At 35.0% G+C, this 11,673-nt stretch overlaps 1 pseudogene; it reads right to left on the minus strand.

The window, feature by feature from the left end:
• Positions 1 to 7,472: 7,472 nt before the first annotated feature.
• On the minus strand, positions 7,473 to 11,269 carry LOC113907033 (annotated as a pseudogene).
• Positions 11,270 to 11,673: the final 404 nt, after the last annotated feature.

Genomic DNA, 11,673 nt, shown 5'->3' on the forward strand with positions numbered 1-11,673 from the left:
GTTAATATATGAAAACTGGAATATGAGTGAGTTTTATTTTGCTTTAAACAAGTAAATATAATATGTGGTTGAATTTATACAAATTTGTATTTGTATTGTATTGGGATATATCAGTGGTCACTGGTGAAATATTGAAAAAAGTCTTAAGTATAGATATACCATTTCACAGTGGTAAAAACATGAAGATTATCTTCTTAATTTTGATTATTAACAAAATTAATATAACTTTACTTATCTAATCAAAATTAATCCTTTTTTCCTTGATTTAAAAGAAACATCATTTTTTTGCAAGGAGATTGCAGACTATGACTAATTTATCTACACTTTTCTAAATAATTTATTCCTTATTTCTTCAGACATAAAGTATTTTATTTTTCACTCTTATACTTGGTTACTTAGAAACCTACCTGTGGTCAGCAAGTCTTTCGGTGCTTGCTCCTGGTAACTGAACAACATATGCAAATCACATTTAATTTTTCATAGTGACATTTGGGAGTACATCTCTAAAGTTTTTCCCCTCATGCTTTTGTGTTATGCAAACATGTGATTAATTAAATTTCTAATTCTGTATTTTCCCCTGTGATTGATGCAACCATTTCAGTGATGGCCAAACCTTAGTTCTTTGCACTTGCTTCAAATTGATCAATATTATAAAGGTAAAATGATTTTAATAGTATGATTCATTGTTACCCTAAGTCTACACCATCCACTCAAATTAGACATCTAATGAAAGTGAAACAAACTTTCTATTTATTTTATGTTATCACTCATCCTGTTAATTCTTAAATTAATACAATAATTAAAATGATTATTTTACTTATTATTGTTTATTCTTAATTATTTTTGATTTTGTGTGTTTATTTCAGTGTCAAACCAAAAGCTAATTTCCAGGACTGATGTCAAGTTTACCTCCTGTATTTTGTTTAGAAGTTTTATGGTTTCCATTCTTATGTTCAAGTCTTTAACTCATTTTGAGTTGATTTTTGTGTATGGAATAAAGAGTACAGGTGGAGCCAGTGGTAAAGAACCTACTTGCCAATTTCGGAGACATAAGAGATCCTGGTGGGATCCCTGGGTAGGGAAGATCCCCTGGAGAAAGAAATGGCAGCCCCCTCCAGTATTGTTGCCTGGAGAATGCCATGGACGGAGGAGCCTGTCAGGTTACAGCCCATGCTGTTGCACGACTTAGCAACTCAACACAGTTTCATTATTTCGCCTGCAGCTCTCTAGTCATTCCAGCACCATTTATTAAAAAAGACTATCTTCCCCACTGTATATTATTGGATCCATAATTGTACCTTTACCAACCATGTATAAGGTGGCTTATTTGTTCCATTGTGTCTGTTTTATTCCAATACCATACTCTTGATTGCTATGTCTTCATTGCTATGTCTTCATAATATAGTTTGAAATCAGGAAATGTGATGCCTCCAGGTTTGTTTTGCTTTCTCAGGATTGCTTGGCTATTAAGCATCCTTTGTGGTTCCATGTCTCTAGGGGAATTTTTTTTTTTCTTTGTGAAACTGATAGGGTTTATATTGAATATGTAACTTGCTTTGAGTGATACAGGTATTCTAGCAATAATAGTTATTCTGATGCATGAGAATGAACTATTGTTCCATTTATTTGTGTCTTCTTCAGTTTCTTTCAGCAGTACGATGTTCCTGTATTTCATCAATACAATTTCAGTGTATAGTTCACCTCTTGGCTAAGTTTATTTTAATTATTTTATATGAGATTTTTTTTCTTAATTTCTCTTTCTGATAAATAATTGTTAAGTGTATAGAAATGCAACTGTTTTTGTATTTATTTTATACCTGAAATTTACTGAATTTATTTATTGGTGTTGTTTATGGTGAAAAATTTAGTATTTTCTATATATTATATGATGCTACCTGCAAAGAGACTATTTCACTTCTTTTTCCACCTGGATGCCTTTTATTTCTTTTCTTTCCTGTTTGTTCTGGCTAGGACTTTCAAGAAAATGTTAAATGAAATTTGCAAGGGTTGGAATTCTTGTCTTGTTCCTCATCTTTGAAGGAAAGATTTTGCCTTCTCACTGTTTAATATGATATAAGCTGAGTTTGTCATTTTTGTCCTTTATTTTTACTGAGATACTTTCCCTCTCTAAATTGTTTGCTGAGAATTTTATCATGAAAAATTTTTGAATCTTGACATTTGTTTCCTGCATTTATTGAGATGATTATATTACTTTTTCTTGTGTTTGTTAATGTGTATATCACATTAATTGACTTGCACATGTTGAACAGTCCTTGCATGCTTGGAATAAATAACACTTGATCATAGTGTATGATCTTATTAATACAGTTTTGAATTTGTTTTTTTTAATATATTTTGTTAGAGATTTTTGCATTCATGTTCATCAGGAATATTGACCCTTGATTTTCATTCCTTGTTGTGTTTTGTCTGGTATTGAGTCAAGGTAATGCTGGGCTCATAAAATGAGTTTGGAGGTACTGCCTATGTTTCTATTTTTTTTTTTGGAAAAGTTTAAAAAATATTAATTATTTAAATATTATAAATCACCAGTGAAGTCATATGGTTCTGAACTTATCTTTTGGGGAAGCTTTGGATAACTGATTAAATCTCCTTACTAGTAATTGGTCTATTCAGATTTTCTATTTTTTCATCATTCAGGCTTTGTAGATTGTTATGCTTTAGGAAATTAACAATTTCTTCTAAGGCATTTGATTTCTTTGGCGGGGAGAGAGGATGTGTATTGTTTATAGTAGCTTCTTATGATCCTTGGTTTTTGTGCAGTATCAAGGGTCTTACCCCTGCTGCCATTTATAGTATTAGTTATATGAGATTCTCCCTTATTCTTGGTAAATTTAGCTATATTTATCCTCCATTTTGTTAATACACAGAAGAACTGTATGAAAAAGATCTTCAGGACCCAGTTAATTATGATGGTGTGATAATTCACCTAGAGCCAGACATCCTGGAATGTGAAGTCAAGTGGGCCTTAGGAAGCATCGCTACAAACAAAGCTAGTGAAGGTGATGGAATTCCAGTTGAGCTATTTCAAATCCTGAAAGATGATGCTGTGAAGGTGCTGCACTCAATATGTCAGCAAATTTGGAAAACTCAGCAGTGGCCACAAGACTGGAAAAGGTCAGTTTCATTCCAATCCCTGAGAAAGGCAATGCCAAAGACTGCTTAAACTACCGCACAATTGCATTTATCTCACATGCTAGTAAAGTAATGCCAAAATTATCCAAGCCAGGTTTCAGCAATACATGAACCGTAAACTTGCAGATGTTCAAGCTGGTTTTAGAAAAGGCAGAGGAACCAGAGATCAAATTGCCAACATCCGCTGGATCATAGAAAAAACAAGAGAGTTCCAGAAAAAACTCTATTTCTTCTTTATTGACTATGCCAAAGCCTTTGACTGTGTGGATCACAATAAACTGTGGAAAATTCCAAAAGAGGTGGGAATACCAGACCACCTGACCTGCCTCTTGAGAAACCTGCATGCATGTCAGGAAGCAAGAGTTAGAACTGGACATGGAACAACAGACTGGTTCCAAATAGGAAAAGGAGTACGTCAAGGCTGTATATTGTCACCCTGTTTATTTAACTTATACGCACAGTACATCATGAGAAACGCTGGGCTGGAAGAAGCACAAGCTGGAATCAAGATTGCCAGGAGAAATATCAATAACCTCAGATACGCAGATGACACTGCCCTTATGGCAGAAAGTGAAGAGGAACTAAAGAGCCTCTTGATGAAATTGAAAGAAGAGAGTGAAAAACTTGGCTTAAAACTCAACATTCAGAAAACTAAGATCATGGCATCTGGTCCTATCACTTCATGGCAAATAGATGGGGAAACAGTGGAAATCATGGCTCACTTATTTTTTTGTGCTCCAAAATCACTGCAGATGGTGATTGCAGCCATGAAATTAAAAGACACTTACTCCTTGGAAGGAAAGTTATGACCAACCTAGACAGCATATTCAAAAGTAGAGACATTACTTTGCCAACAAAGGTCCATCTAGTCAAGGCTATGGTTTTTCCAGTAGTGATGTATGGATGTGAGAGTTGGACTACAAAAAAAGCTGAGTGCAGAAGAATTGATGCTTTTGAACTGTGGTGTTGGAGAAGATTCTTGAGAGTCCCAGACTGCAAGGAGGTCCAACCAGTCCATCCTAAAGGAGATCAGTCCTAGGTGTTCATTGGAAGGACTGATGCCAAAGCTGAAACTCCAATACTTTGGCCACCTGATGTGAAGAGCTGACTCATTTGAAAAGACCCTGATACTGGGAAAGATTGAGAGCAGGAAGGGAAGGGGATGGCAGAGAATGAGATGGTTGGATGGCATCACCAACTCAATGGACATGGGTTTGGGTAGGCTCTGGGAGTTGGTGTTGGACAGGGAGGCCTACTGTGCTGCCACTCATGGGGTGGCAAAGAGTCGGATATGACTGAGCGACTGAACTGAACTGAACTGAAGTGAAAAGTACAGCTTTTATGTTGATTGCCTTTTTTTATTTCATTTGTTTTAACTCTGATCTTTATTATTTCTTTTCTTTTACTAACTTTGGACAGCATGTTTTGCTTTCCTAATTCCTTGGGGTATAAAAGGTAGCTCTAGCTTTTTCTTTTTTTTCCTTAATGTGAGCATTTTTTTTGCTGCAAACTTTCCTCTTGAAACTGTGTTTGTTGTAGCTTGTTATTGTCCTCTAATTTTTGGAATGACATTTTTCTATTTCCATTTGTCTCAGATATTTTTAAAAATTATTTTTTAATTTCTTTTCTGAACTCCTTGTTGTTTAGGGATATGTTTAAGCTCTATACATTTGCAAATTTTTTAACTTATTTCTCTAATTGAATTCTAATTTTATACTGTTGTGGCTGGAAAAATGTTTGATATGGTTTCAATTTTCTGTGACATTCTTGAATGAATTCTTACTGTCTGTCAGAGTCAGATGATCTGGAGACGTGTTGACCCTTAAAGTGTTAGTCACTCAGTCATGTCAGACTCTTTGCAACCTCATGGACTGTAACCCAGCAGGATCCTCTGTCCACAGAATTCTCCAGGCAAGAATGCTGAAGTGGGTAGTCATTCCCTTCTCCAGGGGATCTTCCTGACCCAGGGATTGAACCCAAGTCTCCCATATTCCAGGAAGATTCTTTACCATATCCCTAGGATAGTCATAAAAGCTGAGGTATATCTATGTGTACAAATTCCTTCCAAGGAGATACTGGTAAATTGGGGTGAGAGGCCCATAGATGATTGAATAAGTCAATTTTAATTTTATAATCCCATTTATAGGACTTAAAATATTCTTGCCTTTATTTCACATCTGCTGCTGCTGCTGCTAAGTCGCTTCAGTCGTGTCCGACTCTGTGTGACCCCATACACGGCAGCCCTCCAGGCTCCCCTGTCCCTGGGATTCTCCAGGCAAGAACACTGGAGTGGGTTGCCATTTCCTTCTCCAATACATGAAAGTGAAAAGTGAAAGCTGCTAGATCTCATAATAACAGCCAGTATGTAGATAAAATGTATGTTTAGATGCTCTGATACAGGGCAATCAAAAGGAGAGAGATTACCTGGCCAGATTACACATTTATATTCTCTAAATTAGCAACAATCCACCAACACTCCATTTTTCTTGGACGATATATCTCAAAAAATGATTTATACTATATTTCTGTTCATAAATAAGAGTTCTAAAATATTGTGTGTAAATTGAGGAAACATAGTACAGGGGAAAACCCCTGAAGTCTTTTAATTCTGTGGAAGAGGTCAGTTTCTCACAAATGCCCCCTGTGGAAGCCAGAGAATCTTCTTGGGCTTTAATTTCATTCTGAAATGTTTTGGCACAAAGACACTTTAAAATCATAGCTAGAAAATTTAAGAAACAGTGGTTTTTAACTTCTGCAACTGTAATAAATAAGTACATGAATTTTACATGCTTATTCAAATATATCTGTACTGTTTAGACATGCTGATTCAGTGCTTTAGCATCAGATTGTAGAATAGAAACCGACAAAATAGATACATATTAAGAATGTATACAGATGGATGTGCTTTAATTCTAGTGTGATATGTATCTTCTTTCTAGATCAGCACCCTAGTATTCCAACCATTTTATATTCTTTCTTAAAATTTATTATATATATATATGTATATACATATATTCAAGCCACATACAATATCTTCAGTTAATTTTGATTTTGTTAATTATTGATGAGTAATAAACACTCACAAATGTTATCTATTCTTTTTTCCTTCCTTTTCCTTTACTTTTTTCTCTCTCTCTCTTTCTCCATTGTGTCCCAAACATTAGGTAAGTGCTTTGGATAATACAGACAGAATGCAGAATCCTTGAGCAAAGATTGTTCACAATCTCATACTGTAGGCCATGATTTCACAAACAGGATGATATCAAATAAAGTGATTAAAGGAATTAAATGATTAAAGGAAATGGTTGTCTGTGAACTACAAAAAGGAACATTTAATCAGAGCCTAGAAGGGGAGGAGTTGATGGCTTATTATTAAATAAAACTATGCAATTTACCGAGGCACTTTAAATTGCTTTAAATTCTGGATTTCTTAATTCTAAAAAGGCGTGTGTATGTGTGTGTCTGTATGTTCAGTCACATCTGACTCTTTGTGATCCCAAAGACCGCAGCCTACCAGGCTCTTCTGTACATGGAATTTTCCAAACAAGAATACTGGAGCAAGTTGCCATTTCCTACTCCAGCAGATCTACCTGACCCAAGGATTGAATCCGAGTCTCCTGCATCTTTTGCATTAGCAGGCAGATTCTTTAGCACTGAGCCACTGGAAATTCCCTAAAAAGGTATACAGCTGCTCAACTCAAGACCTCTGTGTCAAATTATCTTCCTAAAATCATTTCCTTTTCCAAATTATTTTTGAATCTGACAATTAATATCTCCATTCAAGAGAACCTTTCTTCTGCACACTATGTTTTGACATTTGTTCTTAGTTTTTTCACCCGAAGTTTTTATCTATTTTTTAATTAATGAAAGTCTTAAACTTTACTATGAATTGTATGTATGGTTAGTTAATAAATGTCTCTTTATTCATCTAGATTATAAGGTCCATTTTTATACAAACTAATGGATTTTTCAAGAAATGTAAAGCATTTAGAGGCAGACAAAGAAACAGTAAATAGTTGATAAATATTAACATACTTGAAATAATAATACTTGAAGGAATGGATACACACAAAAAACATGATAGAATTTGAAGAACCAGGATTTGCACAGAGAGAGTTTCATAGATAAGGTCAAGACATAATGAAGCATGACAAGTTTTGAAAACTGCAACAGTTTCCTATGGCTGAATTTTAGTATAGATACTCATTTATTAAATAATTTGATAAAATTATATTTCTCACATATCATACCATGTAATTTTGCAAAAATAATAACTATTATATGTGTACACATATGTATGATATAAATATTTGAAACCATCTTTTATTTTTTAGTTTTTCTAGGGCATTTTTCACATCTTTGTTGCACAGGCTATAAATGAGAGGGTTTAACATGGGAATCATAAGGGTGTAAAACAATAAGGTCATGTTGTCTTCATCTAAAGAGTAAATTGAACTTGGCCTGAAGTACATAAAAAGCAGACTTCCCTGAAAAATTGCCACAGCAGTTAGGTGGGAGGCACAGGTGGAGAAAGCTTTGAACCTCCCCTCAGCAGAGTGGATCTTTCAGACTGCAAGGATGATATAACAGTAAAAGATAGGAATCCCTGAAATCAAGCTCAATTCAATAACTCCAAAAACAATAAATACTGTGAATTCATTGACCTGTGTATCAGAGCAGGAAAGAAGGCAGAGTGGAGGTAAGTCACAGAAGAAGTGGTTAATCTCATTTGACCCACAAAAGCATAAGCAGAATGCTAATGTCATGTGTATCAGAGCATCTGCCATTCCCACCAGGTAAACCCCAGCCATGAGCAGAGACATGCTGGACATGCTGGTCATGCTGACTGCATAGAGCAAGGGGCTGCTGACGGCATTGTACCGGTCATAGGCCATCACTGCCAGCAGGAGACACTCAGAATCTGCAAAGGTACAGGCAATCGAGAATTGTAGGGCACAGCCATAGAACGGGATTGGTTTGTTCTTGGCTAAAAGGTCAACCAACATCTTGGGTCCAATTGTTGTCGAATAGCAGAGGTCACAGAAGGAGAGGTGGCTGAGGAAAAGGTACATTGGTGTTTGCCGCTGGGGATCCATTCTAATCAAAATTATCATTCCAAGTTTCCTAGAAGATTAATAAGATAAACAAGTAGCAACATGGCAAATAAGGTCACTTTCCCTCCCAGATTACTGGTAATCCCCAAGAAAATGAATTCAGTCACAGAGGAGCAATTTTCTATTTTAATTCTTTAATTTTTCTTATCTAAACTTTGACAAAGTGATCAGCAAAACTATAGATGAGCGTATGGACATCTGCAAAATATCTGTAAAGGAGAGCACAGTCTCTTTGTGTAAATGTCACTTTATACTCAGAAAATTACCCAATCATGTACCTACTTTTTGAAGGAACATTGTTACCTACCTGGAAAAATAAAAACAAACACAAAACTATATTACACATTGAAAAAGTTTTATCTAAGTCTGCATGTCATCATGATGTATATAAAATTGTATGAGTTTTTCATTTTCCTAGATTTTTGCTTTCTTATCTATGGAAGTATAATTGGATGAATGTCTCATTCTATGTTCAAAATACCATAGAAGAGACATCAATGTTTGAGACACCTGGCTGTCAGTTATAGGATTAGGCATTTTCCATCTCTAGAAGTAGTTATTTGGACACAAAAAATCATTACCATTGTCGTTTCTCAAAAACAGCTCAGATAACGTTGGTTTAAAATGATTTTCTATTTGTTCCAGCGCATATCAGCAACAATTCATAATGAAAAGTACTATGTTACTGGCCTAGTCTAGGTTTCCTTCAGCATTTGGTAGACATGAAATAAGTATTATTGATCTTTACTATAGAAATGTGTTGCTGCTCTGACACAGTACTCATTACCAATCTCTGCAGTGCCCTGGTGCCAGGGGATGAATCCCTTGACCAGCCAAAGAAAAACGATACAAAGTGAAAACAACAGAATTTAACGTATGCATTTGCATTTCTTTGATTTTAAATTGGCTTTCATATTTAAAAAAAAGAAAATGGGATGAGGTATAATAAACACTTCTGATAAATATAGTCTCCTCCTTGTGTGTATGTATTCGCATGTGTCATGTCTGCATGTATACACATATCTGTTGATATAACAAATAGAATATTGGTGACAGATTTTCTTTAAGTATATATTGGCATATGATTTACACAGAATTGTTTGCACATATTGTTATTTATAGTGTGGTATCTAAATTATTTTTTCAATAAAATTTTAAGAAAAACTAAAATGTATGCATATACGTCCTCAATGACAAAGAGTAAAGGAACAGCAGGCATCAATAAAAGAGAGATGAGCCAGGAAAAAATACACGGGGGACCCCAATAATGAGCTGGTGGTGATGGTGACCAAGGTGAGCACATTCCCTATCATAGAGACAACGTAGATGACCAGAAACACAGCAGATATGACTTTCTGTAGCTTCAGATTCTGTGTGAGTCCCAGTAGAATAAACTCTGTCACATTATTCCTTTTCTCCATGTATTTCATATTATAGTTAATTACATTACATGAAAAAATGTCATTTTTTCATAATGCAACCTTGAACTCATTGTCTCTGGTAAGAAATACCTAAATTCTATTGAGTTCTGTATCCTTATGAGTTTATTTGTGATTAAAATAAAAAAAGAGTTTCTGATATTTTGAAAAATTACTCAAATTCTTTCCTTGGAGAAGATAATGCTTAGAATCATGAGGAACTTAGTGAACACAGAGGCAAGAGGAGATCTGTGTACACTGAATCATGTGAGATGACTTAGGGCCTTAGAAGCTGTAGGTCTCATGTGTAGTGGCAACTAAGCCTGAAAAAAGAAATATAAAATGGATGCAAGGACTATAAATTCAAAGTTAAAGAGTTTTCCTTTTAATCTTAGAAAATGAGAAACCACGGAAAGTAACTGGAATACTAGTGGAAGAATGAAGAAGCATTTGAGAAAGAAGGAATGCTGGATATAACTCTAATAGAGGTCTTTGTGTGACTTGTATGAAGCAGGTTGAGGTTCAGGAAAGTGAAGGAGGACAGATAAGGGAACCCCAGGGCCAGACTAATTGTAATAGTTGGCATAAATTTTACAGAGCATTGTTGATGAGAAGGAAATGAAAGGACACAGTTACTGTAATCGAACAATCAGTGTTTTGCCTGATTCCAGTAAATTTATAATGCTAGCAAACATATTTTCAATGACTGACATCATTATGGCATGATAGCAACTTATGTGGATAGTATTATTTCATTTTTTGCACAGGCTTAAAAATTGTAAAGACTATTTTTAGTCATAACAATAATTATTAACTAAAACTTAATGAATACTGACTGTGTTTCAAATTTTTAACTCTGCTCTAAATTATGTCATAACAGTATGCTTGGGGCTGGTGCACTTGGATGACCCAGAGGGATGGTATGGGGGGTTCAGGCAGGATGGCAGGGGGGTTCAGGATGAGGAGCACGTGTACACCCATGGCGGATTCATGTTGATGTATGGCAAAATCAATACAATATTGTAAAGTAATTAACTTCCAATTAAAATAAATAAATTTAATTTAAAAAAACAATGTTTAACTAGTAAACTCTTTTGATATGACCATGATGACTTGAATTACTTCAATAACTTTAGAGGCAAGTATATATGAAGCAAATACAACAGACACACAGGAACATACACATATACACACACAATATAGCTTTTTTGAATCCTCAAATATTAATTAATTAATGAGTTTTAGCAAGCTCCAGGAGATGGTTGAGGACAGGGAAGCCTGGCATGCTGCAGTCCATGGGGTCACAAAGAGCTGGACGTGACTGAGCAACTGAACAACAGCAACAATGACATATGGTGCTGCTTTCTTTGTAGATCCATTTTATTTTTATGTTCCCTTAGCCTTTTTGTTCTCTCTCCAATTTCCCTATAAAATATAATCTCACAGATTCTTCTGCAAAATGTTGAAAATCACAATCCCAGTGTTTAAGTATATTGTTTTGAGAATCAGAAAGACCAGATGAGAATCTTGCTTTCCCCTACTTACAACTTCTTGATCTGGGGTACATTTCTTTGCAGCTTCCATCCTTGTTTCCTCTAATCAAGACAGAACAATAGTGTCTACGTCACAGGTTGTTATAAAAAGAGATTCAGGAAACATGTATGAATATATCCACCACACTGTGGAGAACGCATAAAGGCATTTCATTTGTTCTTCTATTTATGGACACAGCAGTAGGAAGAATTGATGTTTTGTGCAATAATACAAATAAATTAATCTATTAAACTGAGGAAGAGTCATTTCCAATTTTACTTTTAATGAAGTCACAGAGACCCTTATTATGCACAGCAGTTGATCCCAGGAAATGTTCTTCACATTCATGTTTGAACTAAACAAGTGATGATTTATATCACTTAATATTTACATTTATTTACATGTGTATAAATTATATTTGAGTTTTATTTTCATTCACATGATTAGTCTTCATT

This window comes from Bos indicus x Bos taurus, chromosome 16 (assembly GCF_003369695.1).
Source record: "Bos indicus x Bos taurus breed Angus x Brahman F1 hybrid chromosome 16, Bos_hybrid_MaternalHap_v2.0, whole genome shotgun sequence".
In the NCBI taxonomy this organism is placed as follows: Eukaryota; Metazoa; Chordata; class Mammalia; order Artiodactyla; family Bovidae; genus Bos; species Bos indicus x Bos taurus.